Source organism: Cervus canadensis, chromosome 21 (assembly GCF_019320065.1).
Source record: "Cervus canadensis isolate Bull #8, Minnesota chromosome 21, ASM1932006v1, whole genome shotgun sequence".
Classification (NCBI taxonomy): domain Eukaryota; kingdom Metazoa; phylum Chordata; class Mammalia; order Artiodactyla; family Cervidae; genus Cervus; species Cervus canadensis.
This window is the reverse complement of record NC_057406.1, coordinates 29,353,430-29,369,991: the sequence shown is the minus strand read 5'-3', so window position 1 is coordinate 29,369,991 and position 16,562 is coordinate 29,353,430. Positions and strand designations below refer to the sequence as shown.

At 37.3% G+C, this 16,562-nt stretch overlaps 1 pseudogene; it reads right to left on the bottom strand.

Annotated features, from left to right (window-relative positions):
* Nucleotides 1–422: 422 nt before the first annotated feature.
* Nucleotides 423–1,199, bottom strand: LOC122423903 (annotated as a pseudogene).
* Between the last annotated feature and the right edge of the window lie 15,363 nt (nt 1,200–16,562).

The window sequence follows — 16,562 nt, the reverse complement described above, 5'->3', positions numbered from 1 at the left end:
GCAATATGCATTAAGCTGAATCGTTACCTTCCAAAAGTGAGAAAGGGATTAGACTGCTGCTTCAGAACTGCGGAATTATCTGGAATGTTTTTTACAAATGGTTGTTAATATCAACAACAAAAAAGGTAATTACAAAATGTGTACATCACAACATGCTTTTAAAGACACTTTGCATTGTGCTCACATTCCCTTAAACGTTATTCCCAAAGGTGCTCAGCCTCTAGCCCAACTGGAATCTCTGGGGAGAGGCAGAGACAGTTTGGCGAAAAGGACACAGGAGTAGGGTGGTGGGAGAGGTGGCGAAAGGAGAAAGCAGCCTTCCAGTTAAAGATCAGCCCTCAGTTTAAAGGTCAGCTTCCGGCAGGCTGGCCTCAGCGGAGTCGGCGTGAGAGGAGGAGCAGCGGCAGGGTGGGACTGGGGTGTTCTACATCTCATTCAGGTCAAGCAGAGTCTGGTCCAGCATCCTTTGTGTACAGAGGTGCTCCTCTTTGGTGCATTTCAGGTTATCTTCCAAATCATTAATTGTCTTGGCTACCGATCTCTCAGCAAACTCAGCACGTGTCTCTGCCTCCTTGAGTTTATCGGTAAGAATCTTTATCTCTTCCTCATATGTGTCTTCTTTTTGAGAGTACTTTTCTTCAGCAGCACTCAGACACTTCAGGTTCTGGTCCATCAGTCTGATTTGCTCATCCATCTCTCTGCAACTGGACTCTGCCAGCTCGGCTCGCTCCTCTGTGCGTTCCAAGTCTCCCTCAATAATCACCAACTTACGAGCCACCTCTTCATACTTCCTGTCTGCCTCTTCTGCAATGTGCTTAGCTTCTTTGAGTTGGATTTCCTGGAGTTCCATTTTTTCTTCATCTTTTAAGGTTCGGTTTTCAATAACCTTCATACCTCTCTAGCTCTCATCAGCAGCTTTCTCAGCTTCCTCCAGCTTTTGCAGGACAGTGGCCAGGCGCTCTTGAGCCCTGTCCAGCTCCTCTTCAACCAGCTGGATCCTACGATTCAAGGAGGCCACCTCAGCCTCAGCCTGTTCTTGGGCCCGCCTTTCCCCATCCACTTCCCGCTGGAGGCGCTCGGCCCTCTCCTCTGCATCATCCGCCTGCTGCTGCAGAACCTGGATCTTGCGCTTCACCGCCTCGATGGTGGTGATCCCGGCCATGGTCCCCACCCAGCTCCTGCTTGTCTTCGGGTTCCTGCCTCCTCTGCTCTGCGTTGCAGCCGCTTCTCCAGGGAGTTTCTTATAAAATAAGACTGGTCCATCTTGGTCCAATAGCAGGCAGAACTGGATTAACCCAGCTTCAGATTTTACAAGCGAGTATGACATATAAGAAAGGAGCCCATCAGTGGCCCAGAAATGATGATTAATTCCTGGAAGCAGAACACAAATGGCCGCTGATTGATACAGAAACATGAAAATTCAAAGAGGATGAGGCTTCCTGGACAGAGATATCAGAAAAGAAAAAAAAAAAAAACAGTTCAAACATTTGGAGCAAGAGCAAATAGTCACTTGGGAGCCCTGAAGGAGCTCCCATCTCAGAATCAACAAATGGAGAGAGAAGTAGACCATAGAAATTAATTTAGCAGCTGCTCTCAGATCACTGGAGGGAATTGCATCGCTTACCCTCTTTGACCGCCTGTGTATTCAGCATAGCTGACGCTGATTGCTTTTGGCTGAGACTAAAACTTCAAGAACATCTCTCAAAATAAAGTGGCATTACAACTCCTAGATTTTGGATCTAAGAGAGATGCAAAGGGAAATTTAGGTACATCAGAGCTGCCGCAAGAGATACAAGGGAGAAGGGAAGAAAAATACACCAAGAAACCCAGGCATTAAACCCACCACCAGCCACATAAAGCTCTCCTCATAAAGAAGTAGGGATAACTAGCCAACTGGCCTCCCCCCTGCCCTCCTTAAAGGGCTTGATTTTTCACACTATCATCTCTTTATACAAAGCTCTCAGTCAGTCTCCTATCCATAACTTTGAGGAATGATGGACAGAGGTTAAAGGACATAGAAATGCTAAAATATTTCAGAGAAAGGAAGTCAATAAGGAATGTGAATTACATTAACATCAGACTTCTCATCAGCAATCCTTTCTGCTAGAAGATAATGAAATGGTGTCTTCAAAACTGTGATGGAAAAATTATTGAGAGTCTATTTTTACATTTCCAACCAAACTGTCAATTAATGATTAATGCAAAATAAAGTTCTTTCGTTTACATTCAAGGACTGAAAAAACTCTTCAATTATTTCCCTATAGGAAAAAGAAAAGCAAGAAAATATCTATTCAAGCAGAATAATAAGGAAACTTAGGACAGAAGATGCTGTGGGTTACAAAATGATTGACAAGTGACAAGTCCAGAAAAAGATAAGATGGTAGGAGAAAAAAGGAGATCTCCTGTCTTTGATGAATATTCATTTTCAAGGGGCCCATATTTAAATACATGGGGTTCTATTTCTTTTACTCTGAGTCCAATTGAAGTAATAAATTTTGCTGTGAATCTGCATACAAGGATACTTCAGAGACATTATGGCCCTGGATCATGGAAATAAATCAAATATCACAATAAAGCAAGTCACATGAATTTGTTGCTTTACCAAAGCACATAAAAAGTTATGTTCACACTGTACTGTAGTCTTAACATCTGCAAAGCAGCAAATCTAATATATGTATGTATATATATATATACATACACACACACACACACACACACACACACATACACACAGACACACATAATCTTGGACAGCAAGGAGACCAAACCAGTCAATCCTAAAGTAAATCAACCCTGAATATTCACTGAAAGGACTGATGCTGAAGCTGAAGCCCCAGTTTGCTGGCTACTTGATGGGAAGAGCTGATTCACTGGAAAAGAACCTGATGCTGGGAAAGATCGAGGGCAGGAAGAGAAGGGGATGACAGAGGATGAGATAGTTAGATGGCATCATTGACTTAATGGACATGAGTTTGACCAAACTCTGAGAGATGGTGAAGGACAGAAAAGCCTGACGTGCTGCAGTTCATGGGGTCACAAATAGTCATATTCAACTTAGCGACTGAACAAGAATACATAATCTTAAAATGCTTTATTGCTTAAAAAAAAAAAAAAAAAAAGGCTATCCATGATCTGAAGCTTCAGAATTGCAGTCTTTTTGCGAAAGTAATATCAAAAGATCACTGATCACATGTCATCATAACAAATATAATAGTAATGAGAAAGGTTGAAACATTGTGAGAATCACCAAATCCTGTTGGGAAAGAAATGGTACTGATAGATGCAGGGTTGCCATAAATCTTCAATTTGTAAAAACACAGTATCTGCAAAGCTCATTAAAGCAAAGAGCAATGAAACAAAGTATGCTTGTAATCATGATACTATAAATGGTACTTATTGACTTATCATCAACTTTTCCTAGGAAAACAATTTATAATTACTAAACTAAATGCAAGCATATAAATTTTTATCATATTTAGTAAGCTAACAAGAATCAGCAGGTGAAAGAAATGTCAAATGGGGGAAACAGTAGAATTTCCTTATCTTTTGCTGGTAAGAAGACATCAAATAAAAACATCAAAATTGATTTTTAAAAAAAGGTTAAAAAGATTTCTAAAAGGGATGAAAAGTTATAAAATTAGACCAGAAAAATAAAGATAATTCTAAATTCTGGTAAAATAATTCTGCAAGTAGGGTAGCATGAGGGTATTACCCTCAGTAGTATTTGTCTGTAATGTTATTATGTGCACTCACTACTTTAAAATATATTTAGCTATTTAAAAAGTTTTGTTATTTAAGTTACCAATTTCTAGTCCTTTTGTAATAATTCTCAAGGAAAAACAGATAGGAATTGTTTAACCAGCAATTCATTTTCTCTAGAAGAGCCAAGTGGTTCTTGTGTACTTTCTAGTGTAAGAAATATTGCTAAAAGCTAAGTATGCTGTCAGCATTTTTTCTTTCAACAAATGTTCTAAACCAGAAATCAAATCATGCATCCCATGGAAGGTTTGGTCTGTGAAAATGTTTAATTTATTTATGATAGATTTTGCTTATTTTTTTTAACTGAAATGTCACTAACATTTAACAATCACATAAAATTCCATATTTCTGGCATATCTTACAAACTCAGAAAACTTTGCTAACATTGTCTACAGGCTCCCCTCTGGCAACAAGTGACTGGAACCCATAAAATCAAACCCATTGGTTTGGTTGGGGTGGTGATATTTAACTTATGCATTCACCAGAATCACTCAGAATTCCAACTCTAAGTAGATTCTAGGTGCTGGACCTTAGCTTCAGAGTTTCTGATTCTCTAGGACTGGGGTGGGAGGACCAAATTTATATCTCTGACAAGTTCCCAAGTGATGGTGCAGGTCAGGGAACCACACTTTGAGAACCACTGGATTAGGCCATGTTCTCATGGTGGTCATCATTACTCTTAATCTTTCCAAGTCACTGACTAGTGTAATCTAGCTGGCCACTAGATTTGTGCTTCCTGCTTCAAATCTTATTTGCAGTCATTTCTCTAATGAACAGGCAGTATTCCTCATTTGAGAAAAGCCCTTCCGTCATAAGGAAGAGGACCCACTAAACATTTGGTCTTATTTGAACATAGGCATAAAGTAATCTTTGTTGGGAATCCCCTGGTTGGTCCAGTGAATAGGGCTCCATACTTTCACTGCCAAGGGCTCAAGTTCAATCCCTGGTTGGAGAAATAAGATCCCACAAGTTATGCAGCACAGCCCCCCCAAAAAGTAATTTTATTGTTGTTAATTTTTTTAAAGAATTTTTATTTTTGAAAAGTTATTTAAAAGAATTAAAATACTCTATCGATTTTCTTTTATATATCCTGGCTTATCTTACGTTCATGTAAAACTGTATGTGCCAGGCTCTAGTTGCCAATACACTGGGACTTGTGTCCCTGATCTTCCTTGTACTAGCAATTGTGCCTTGAGAAAACTTCATTTGTCTACATCTTAGCTTTCTTACCCACAGGAGAGAGGATGCAATGTTAATGGTGTGACTTGGGGAGGGTTAATAGAGCTGATGTCCATAGAGCTCCTAGCTGAAGGTTGGGTACTTCATAGTAACTGTGAAATTGAGGATTCTGACAAAGGCCATGCTGTTTAAACTCTATTCTTTTGACTTTGGACATGTTGGAAAATGGGCATTTTTCTGATGATATAATATTATGAAATATTTTTAAATTAGTTATGTATAAGGTAATTTCTCGGGTTCTTGGTTTGCTACGAGCATATTTAACGCTTAAGTGAATCATCCCAATAATAGGGAACTCTGGTACTGTATGTGCCCTGGGTGCTTAGTCACTCAGTCATGTCCGACTCTTGGCGACCCCATGGACTGCAGCATGCCAGGCCTCCCTGTCCATCACCAACTCCTGGAGTTTACCCAATCTCATGTCCATTGAGTGAGTGATGCCATCCAACCATCTCATCCTTTGTCATCCCCTTCTCCTCCCACCCTAAATCTTTCCCAGCATCAGGGTCTTTTCCAATGAGTCAGCGCTTCACATCAGGTGGCCAAAGTATTGGAGTTTCAGCTTCAACATCAGACCTTCCAATGAACACTCAGGACTGATCTCCTTTAGGATAGACTGGTTGGATCTCCTTGCAGTCCAAGGGACTCTCAAGCATCTTCTCCAACATCACGGTACAAAAGCATCAATTCTTCAGTGCTCAGCTTTCTTTATAGTCCAACTCTCACATCCATATATGACTACTGGAAAAAACATAGCTTTGACTAGATGGACCTTTGTTTGGCAAAGTAATGTCTCTGCTTTTTAATATTCTGTCTAGGTTGGTCATAACTTTCCTTCCAAAGAGTAAACATCTTTTAATTTCATGACTGCAATCACCATCTGCAGTGATTTTGGAGTCTAAGAAAACAAGTCAGCCACTGTTTCCCCATCTATTTCCCATGAAGTGATGGGACCGGATGCCATGATCTTAGTTTTCTGAATGTTGAGCTTTAAGCCAACGTTTTCACTCTCCTCTTTCACTTTCATCCAGAGGCTCTTTAGTTCTTCTTCACTTTCTGCCATAAGGGTGGTGTCATCTGCATATCTCAGGTCATTGATATTTCTCCCTGCAATCTTGATTCTAGCTTGTGCTTCCTCCAGCCCCGCGTTTCTCATGATGTACTCTGCATATAAGTTAAATAAGCAGGGTGACAATATACAGCCTTGATGTACTCCTTTTCCTATTTGGAACCAGTCTGTTGTTCCATGTCCAGTTCTAACTGTTACTTCCTGACCTGCATACAGGTTTCTCAAGAGGCAGATTAGGTGGTCTGGTATTCCCATCTCTTTCAGAATTTTCCACAGTTTATTGTGATCCACACAGTCGAAGGCTTCGGCACAGTCAATAAAGCAGAAATAGATATTTTTCTGGAACTCTCTTGCTTTTTCGATGATCCAGTGGATGTTGGCAATTTGATCTCCTGTGACTGCTATTTTGCATAACTGAGACCAAACTATATAGACAGCCAAAATACTCTCCATTTTACTTCTGTGAGAAGAAAGGTGATGGAGAAAGCAAAACTGCCAGCCAGCCTCATATATATACAGTAAATGGCCAGGGCATTTCAATGAAATGATAACAAACATCAGAATTAATAACATTAAGATTTTTGAATGGTTTTCTAGACACAAATGCATTGTATGATGAGAAATGGGGGAAAAACAGTGGAATTGAACAGAAACATTGAGAAGATGGAGAAATACCTTGAATATTTGTCATGAAGCATAAATATGAGTTCCATTCTGATACAGGGGACATGACTTTTCAGTTTTAGTCTTACTTTTAAAAAAATTATTGAAGTATAGTTGACTTATAGTGTTCTGTTAGTTTTTTCTATACAGCAAAGTGAACCAGGTATACATATATTCAGTCTTTTAAAAATTCTTTTCCCATATAGGTCATTACAGAGTGTTCAGTAGAGTTCCCTGTGCTATACAGTAGGTTCTCATTAGATATATATTTTATATATAGTAGTGTGTAGGTTAATCCCAATCTCCCAATTTTTCTCTCTCTACTCTAGCCATACTTTTTTTGAGATGAGCAATTTATCAGATGCAGGGGTTATGCTAAATAGTGATATTATTAGAGCACCTTTCTTAAAGACCTTTAAAAGTGTTTTAAATCATTGCAGTAAGATGGTAATGAAACCCCGTATTCATCTTAACATGTTTCCAATGGAAAATATTTTGTTTTGAGTGTTTATTTGTTTGTTGTTCAGTTTATTACTTTTAACTTGATTAAATTTTTTTTGTTGTATTAAACCATGTAGAATGAAATAGAAAGTCTTTGGGTAGAGATGCTGCATTTGGCTTCCAAATGGAATTTTATAAAACAAAAGTCATAATAATGAAAGTCTTAGAATTTACTCATTTCCCCACACTGCTGTATTTAGGAAAAGATACATTTCAAGTTTAGTCAGCAACATATTGAAGTTTAATGTTTTAGCAATATAATTATCTAGCTTGTATGCAATGATGAAAGAACATATTATTTCAAGTATATTTCCCTCTTTCTGGATTTGAATAGTACTTGAGCAGAGTGTAAAGATCCTTAGAATCACTTTGTGACTAATTTACTTACCCTTCGAGAAATTTTGATGAAGCTAAGTGCTTATTTTTACCCAGGGCTGAACATGGATTGTAAATGAGAAACCTCCTTATTAGACACATGAAACAGAAAAATAGCATACAAGAATACTAGCTGATGTATCAAAGTTCTGAATTGTAGCATTGGCTTTAGAAGTCAATACTGTGTGACCTTAGTAAGTCACTTTATCTCTACTGACCTTAGTTTCCTCATCAATTAAATGAGGATTTTAAAATAAGTGATTTATAAAGACCCTCCCAGTGCTAAAATTGTTGATTCTAAGTAGGCATCAACTGGGGCTTCCCCAATGGCTTAGCAGTAAAGAATCTGCCTGTGATGCAGGAGATGAGGGTTTGACCCCTGGGTTGGGAAGATCCCCTGGAGGAGGGCTTGGCAATCCACTCCAGTATTCTTGCCTGAAAAATTCCATGGACAGAGGAGCCTGGCAGGCCACAGTCCACAGGGTGGCAAAGAGTCGGACATGACTAAAGCAACTGAACACAGCACACATACACAAGCATCAATTATTTTTCAACATATTTCATCAGTTACTTTCAATATGCAACAAATATGTAACAATGATTGTAAAAGAATGTAAGCTGGTCTCCTTAAAACTAGGATATTTACTTGGAAAAAAAAAAATGTGCCATACACCCTATGGTCCACTACACGTGCCTTTCAGACTTCAAAGATGTGTGTGTGTTTGTGTATCTTTTTTTTCATCTCCAATTGATATGTCACTCTACCTGGTGAGAGGAGGAATATCTGGGTCAGGATCAGTTGGGATCAGTGCTTTTTACCCCATCCCTGTTGCTTTGAACATCACTCTTTCCTACACTTGTTCACGATTTCCAAAGGGACTGTATTTCTTCCCTGTGCTTCATGTGTTTTGAAATATATGTCGATTCGAAAGTGAAATTATTTTTTTAATAAATGAGATAATAGCCTTTAAGAAAAGTTCATGTTCCTGTTTGCAAATCTGACTTAAAAGCACAAAGCTATCTAAAAAATGGCAAGTGTCATGGGAGATGAATAAGCTTTAAAAATCTGATGTACAACATTGTATTTATAGTAAATACTGTATGGTACACTTACAAACTGTTAAGAGAGTACTTACCATATTGTGTTTTTTCTACAATAAAAACATTTTTAAATGATGGCAAATGCTGGTAGTTTTCATCAAGATATAGATCTTTCTCACTTAAAATAGTGAATATCATAACTATTATGATAACTACAAAAGTCTCACCCACTATTCTTGCTTATTAACATCACATATAGCATTATTACTCTAGTTCAGTTTCTTTCTTCTTCTTCATCAGCTGGTAACAGGGAACTCCTTGGGAACCTCAGGCACAGAATGAATGAGACCTTGGCAGTGACAAATAGGTAGGCTCACTGAGGTTCCTAAACAACTTGCTTAGAGGTACCATTCCAAATGGCATGTTGCCACCTTTAGTGGGTCATGAAATGAATTTAGTAGGTTGAAACCAGAATTTGGAAATTAAATAGAAGAGAACTAAAAAAAAAAAAAAAAAATCACAGTATACTACATGGGTATATACATGTATCTTTAGTTTTGCAGAGCATTTTTTTTTTCGAAATACAGTTGGCCTTTTTACCTGCAGCTGCGAAACCCACAGATACAGAGGAGGGCAACTATACTCATTATACTATGCCACTTTATATAAGGGATTTGAGCATCTGAGAATTTTGGTATCCACAGGAGTAGTGTGGCTCTTGGAACCAATACCCCAAGGATATTGAGGACTGTATGAATGTTAACAGAGGAATGGTACAGATGACAATATTTCTTACTGTGGATCTTTGTCAAAACAGTGTGAAATGTCCTCTTCTTAATAATTAAATGGCGTAGAACATGTCTGAGTGAGTGACTGAATAAATACAAGGTCAGCTAGTGTTTAACTCATGATGCTCAGTTGGAATGCCACATCCCTAATACACTGAGTTCAATCATTCAGTTAAGCTCCAAAGCCAGTAGCAAGCCAGAAATTATTTCTCAAAAGCAGCACAGCTACTTGCCATAAAGAAGCTGGCTTTGCTTGAAAACTGTAAGAGGCACTAACCTCTAATGGGGCTTGGTATGATGTACACAGCGTCTTGATCAGGGAGGCTCCGTACCTGCTGGATTCGAGGTACCTAGCTGCCATAGAGACATTCGTATCACAGGCTGGCTGGTGGAGAGTCTTCTCTTGTTCTGAGCACCACTGGAAGCTGGCAGCTTCTCTGGCCACCTGGTAAAAGGGTCAGCTCAGGACACCAAACGTGGCAGAAACTGCCTCCAGATTCTAGAGGGCCTCGCTGATAAAGCTTTCATTTTCCAGTTTTCCTCTGTCCTTGTGTTTTAAGCGTGTCTCCTCTAAACAATATCTAGATAGAATGCTAACTACTTAGTAATTTTAAGCATCTGATAATTCCTTTCCTTTAAAAGACTAATTTATGTATTTGTATCCATTGGCCTATTTCAATTATCTTTACCATCTTATCTTTTTATTCATTTCTTGGAGCTCATTTTTATCTGTTGGTCAACACTGGATGAAGTCTGTATTAGTTTACCCAGCAAACTGTCAGAATCTGGGTTTTCTAGTATGTATATCATTATTGGCACCCTGATCTAAAGTTATGCCTTTTTCACACTTTGAACACTCTAAAATTTCATTTCATACATATTCCTGAGCTTGTTTCTAATGTGTATTAGAAGAGCTCTGTGATTCCTTTATGTGGGCATTTTCCCTCCAGGTTTGGATTTGACTCCTGAGGGCATGTTGAGATATAAATGGAGTGGGAGGGAAGGGGGCGTGGTTGCTTTCTTGGGTAGAGAAGACTCAGAAAGTGGTGAACTTGAGTTCTCTAGTCTTTTGATTTTCTTCTAAATCCTCATTTTAATTCTTGAGGCCTCATTTGTTCCAGATCAATCCCCTTTTACATAAGAAATCTCTCCAGGTAATCTCTGAGCTTGATTTTGAGCTTCTTTGTTTTTTGGCCTACCCCAAAGGGCAACCCACTCCAGTTTTCTTGCCTGGAGAATCCCAGGGATGGGGGAGCCTGGTGGGCTGCTGTCTATGGGGTCGCACAGGGTCGGACACGACTGAAGTGACTTAGCAGCAGCAGCAACAGTTCTTTGTCATAAGTCCTAAGAAATTCCTTCACTCTAATAGTAGAAATTCTCCTAGAAATCTATCTTCCATTTCTAGTGACATGGTGGTTTAACAGACTAAAGTAACACTCCAAGTACAGAATAGGAAAAAAGGTTGAATCAACTAAACACACACACACACATACACACACACACACAGAGAATCACCTTTCTATAGGTACGCATAAGCTAGCTGGAAAGTAAGGTGAATTCTTAGATGCAAACTACACAGGTATTTCAGGTATCTGAAAATTCTTAACAGGGTAGAGTTTGAAGTTTAACATCCTATGTAACAGGCAAGAGACAAAAACCAGGGCACCCCCAATGTCTGAGGTTAAAACAGAGATGCCATTGTACAAATCAGTGCCCCCAAAGTAATCCCATCAACAGGTTAACTAAAAATCTTACTGAAGAATACTATTTTGCCTGCCTGAGCTTTCACTCTGGATGGTGGTGGTGGAGGAAGATGGGGAGGAGAGGGTGGTTCCTAATGGTAAGGGAGCCTTTACACAATTTAGAACAGAATATCTGATGGATTCAAAAAGGCTTAAACTGAATATTTAAAGCCATCCTGTTGGTACCCTCAACTGCCGAAAAATTAAAAGAAACAAGTGCATTAATTTCAACCTCAGACCTCAAAGAATTCCAATAGATAAACGTCCAAGAAACATAAACCTATGATTAAAAAAATCACAAAATAACCCAAACAGCAAGCTGCTGAGAAAAAAAGTCAGCTGAAGGGAAAATGTCAGCATTAAACATTCAAGAAGTTTGTAAAATTATCATATGGAAATATAGGATAACTGTGTTTAGTATGTTCTAAAAATACTATCAAACTGTGACAAAAAACAAGTGATCATAAAAAATGACAAGGTACACTTTTTTTTTAAAACTGCATAATATTTCTAGAAACAGAAAGCATTATAACATATTAGGAATTCAGAATGTGTTAAACGCAATTAAATTATAAAATGAATATGTTTAATGGCAGATTAGACACAAGTAAAACCGGAATTGGTAATCAGTGAGATAGAACCAAAGATTACACAGAATATACTACAGAGAATCAAAGAGATAGAAAATATGAAAGTGAGGTTAACTTTGATGGGGATATATTAAGTTCATTGGTATACATCTTACTGGAATTTCAGGATGAGAAGCTGGAGAAAATGGTTGTTGTCGCTAAGCTGCGTCCAACTCTTTACAGCACACCAGGCTTTCATATTCTTCACTATCTCCTGGAGTTTGCTCAAACTCATGTCCTTTGAGTCAGTGATGTCATCCAATCATCATATACTCTGTCACCCCCTTCTCCTCCTGCCCTCAATCTTTCTCAGCATCAGGGTCTTTTCTAGTGAGTCAGTTCTTTTCATCAGGTGTCCAAAGTATTGGAGCTTCAGCTTCAGCATTAGTCCTTCCAGTGAATATTCAGGGTTGATTTTCTTTAGGACTGACTGGTTTGATCTCCTTGCTGTCCAAGGGACTCTGAAGAATCTTCTCCATCATCACAGTTCAAAAGCATCAATTCTTTGGTACTCCACCTTCTTTATGGTCTAACTCTCACATTCGTACATGACTACCAGAAAAACCATAGCTTTGGCTATATGGACCTTTGTCAGAAAAGTGATATCTCTGCTTCTTAATATGCTGTCTAGGTTTGTCATAGCTATTCTTCCAAGGAGAAAATGGTAGAAGTGCCATATTCAAGAACACAGAGGCTGAGAAATTCCAATATTCATGAGAGACATCAGAACTGAGTCTTAGGAAACCCAGTGAAACCCAAGAAATATGAACAAAAATTTTGTTATTGTATTGTAAAATTGCAGAATACCAAGGGAAAAAAAAAGAACTTAAAGGAATCTGGAAATAAATTACTGATAACCTAAAAAATAATAAGAATTAGTCAACTACTAGGCTATCCAAATAAGCCAAAAGATAGTGAGATAATGTCTGTATGTTAAGAGAAGGTAATTATCACTTAGAATTACCTTCCCACTTTTTCAAGATTGAGAGTGATATGAAGATAAATTTTATATTGTACAAACAAAAACTGAGGATTTGTACACAAACATACATTGCTAAGGGAACTTCTAAACAATGTACATTAGAACTATGGGAAATGATTTTAAAAGGAAGATATAAGAAGCAAGCCTGGTGATCAAAGACAATAGAAACATGCAGTTAAACAAAACCAAATACTGACTAGAGAGAATGATAATATCTAATTTGGGGGCTAAACAAATAAAATATAACTAAAATACTGAAGGGCTGAAAATATGGGATAAATGGACCAAATAACAACTACAAATCAATCTACTTTAAACAAATTAAAACAGAGTAAAATTTCCAGAAAAAAGAAAAAGATGGGCAAGATGAATTTAAATATCCAGATATTTTATTTCACTGAACTAATAAACTGGATTAGAGAGGCATTATTATTTCATAGCCTACTAAGAAAGAAAAGTCAAACACTACCTTTTAAACCATGACACTGTGTTTTAATGTTAATCCTCTGTGTTGAAAGTTTTCTATAACTCATGAATTAGTCACACCAGTCTCTTTGCTTTGAAATAGTTTTAATTTATTCTGAAGGATTTGGGATGGTTTCCACCACCGGTTATATTTATTAATGTGATGTACAATCCTTTTGCGTGTATTTAAGAAACAACCGTAACATCAAAGTTAGTCGTGAGAAATGAAAAACTATCCCACTAAAACCAGGTACAAAGTAAGAATATCCCTTTTAAGCACTCCTTTTCAACAACCTACTGGAAATCTTTGCTAATGCAATGAGGGCAAGAAAAGGAAATAATAGGTATACAGATCAAGAAGAAAACGTAAAACTATCTTTGTTCACAGACAACATGATCATCTATGGAGAAAATATGAAAGAATTGACAAAATCCTTGAACTAACAAGCAGTGATAGCCAGATTGCAGGATACAAAGTTAATATACAGATGTCAGTTGCTTTCTTATATATCAACAATAAACAAAATGAATTTGAAAATAAAAACAATGCCATTCACATTTTCACCCCCTCAAATGAAATATTTGGGTATAAATCTAACAGAATATGTATAAGATATGTATATAGAAAACTATAACCATCTGATAAACAAAATTAAAGAAGAACTAAATAAAAGCAAAGGTACCCCTTGTTCACGGATAGGAAGACTCAATATGGTGAAGATGCCAGTTCTTCCAAACTTGATCTACCTATTCAGTGTGATCCCAATCAACATCCTGGCAAGTGATTTATGGGTCCAACAAACTAATTCAAAGTTTATTATAGAGAGGCAGAAGACCCAGAGTAGCTAACACAATATTAAAGAAGAACAGCAAGGTTGAGAGACTGCTACTGCCTGACTTTAAGACTTACTACAAAGCAATAGTAATCAAGATAAAGTGGTACTATCAAAAGAAGAGACAAACAAATCAATAGAACACAATAGAAAGCTGAAAAATAGACAATCATAAATATAGTCAACTTATCTTTGACAAAGAAGCAAAAGCAATACCATGCAGCAAAGATAGTGTATTCAATAAATGCTGCTGGAGAAATTAGACATTCACATACAAAAAATTGAATCTAGACATAAACCTTACTCCTTTACTTTCCTTTAAATTAAAATGGATCATAGGTATAAACAGGAAACACACAATGATAAAACTCCTAAAAGAGAAGATAATATAGAAGAGATACTAGATGACTTTGGATTTGTCAATGACTTTTTAGAGATAATGCCAAAGACAAAATCAATGTAAGAAATAACTAGTAATTTTAAAGTTAAAAGTTTGTGCTCTGTGAAAAGATGCTGTGAAGAGAATGAGAAGGCAAGTCATGGACTGTGAGAAAATATTTGCAAAATATACATCCAACAAAGGACTGTTATTCAAATTATATAAGGATTATTAAAACTCAACAATAAGAAAACAACCCAATTAAAAAATGGACCAAAGATCTTAAAAGGCTTCACCATAGAAGGCATGCAGATGAAAAACAAGTGTATGAAAAGATGCACCATGGCATATGTTGTCTTGGAAATGCAAATTAGAACAACAATGAGATGGGACTTCCCTGGTGGTCCAGTGGCTAAGATTTTGCACTCCCAGTACAGAAGGTCTGGATTCAATCCCTGATCGGGAAATTAGATCCCACATGCTGCAACTGAGACTTTGCATGCTACAACTAAAAACCCCGCGTGTGCAACTAACAAATAAAGATCCCGCATGCTGAAACTAAAAGATCCCACATTCCTGCAATGAAGATAGAAGATCCCATGTGTTGCAACTAAGACCCAGTGCACCCAAATAAATAAAAATAAAGATTAAGGAAAAAAAAACAACAACAATGGGATACCACTATAAACCTACTGGAATGGACAAAATCTCAAACACTGGCAAAATCATATCCTGCCAGGGATGTGGAGTAACAGAAATCTCATTCATTGCTGGTGGTAATATAAAATTGTATACTTACTTTGGAAGACAGTTTGGTGGTTTCTGACAAAACTAAACACACTCTCACCACGTGATCCAGCAGTTGTGCTCCTTAGTATTTACACAAAAACCTGAACACAAATGTTTGTAGCAATTTTATTCATAATTGCCCAAACTTGAAAGCCATCTACATGCCCTTCAGTAGCTGAATGAATAAATAAACTGTAGTCCATCCAGACAATGAAAAATCATTTACTGCTGAAAAGAAGTAAGCTATCTCAAATAAACAACCTGACCTTACACCTAAAGCAACTAGACAAAGAAGAACAAACAAAACTCAAAGTTAATTGAAGAAAAGAAACCATAAAGATCAGAGCAGAAATAAATAGAATAGAGATAAAGAAAACAAACAAACAAAAATAAATGAAACTAAAATCTGGTTCTTCAAAATGAAATTGATAAAGCTTTAGCCAGATTCATTAAGAAAAAAGGGAGAGGACTCAAATCATAAAATTAGAAATGAAAAAGGAGAAGTTACAACTGACACTAGAGAAATACATAGGATCATAAGAGACTATTACAAGCAACTATATGCCAATAAAATGAACAACCTAGAAGAAATGGACAAGTTCTTAGAAAGATACAATCTTCCAACACTTAACTAGGAAGAAGTATAAAACCACAAGACCAATCACAAGTAATGAAATTTGAAACTGTGATTGAAAAAACTTTCCACAACAAAACTCCAGGCCCAGGTGACTTCATAGGGGAATTCTATCAAACATTTAGAGAAGAGTTAACAACTATCCTTCTGAAACTATTCCAAAAATTGCAGAGGAAGGAATATTCTCAAACTCATTCTATGAGGCTGTCATCACCCTGATACCGAAACCAGACAAATGATATACTGTTCAACGAAATATTACACTGCCTTTAAAAACAAATGAAATAATGCCCTTTGCAGCAACATGAATGGACCTAGAGATTATTATACTAAATAAAGTAATTTGGGAAAAGACAAATATATGATATCACTTATACATTGGGGAAGGAAATGGCAACTCCCTACACTACCCTTGCCTGGGGAATCCCATGGATGGAGGAGCCTGGTGGGCTATAGTCCATAGGGTCACAAAGAGTCGGACAAAACTCAGCGATTTCACTCACTCACATACGTGGAACCTAAAAAATGATCCAAACGAACTTATTTAGAAAACAGAAACAGACTTAATTGACTTTGGAAACAAACTTATGGTTACCAAAGGGGAAAGGTTCTTGGAGGGACAAATTAGGAGTTTGGGGTCAACATATACACACTACTAAATATAACCTTATATA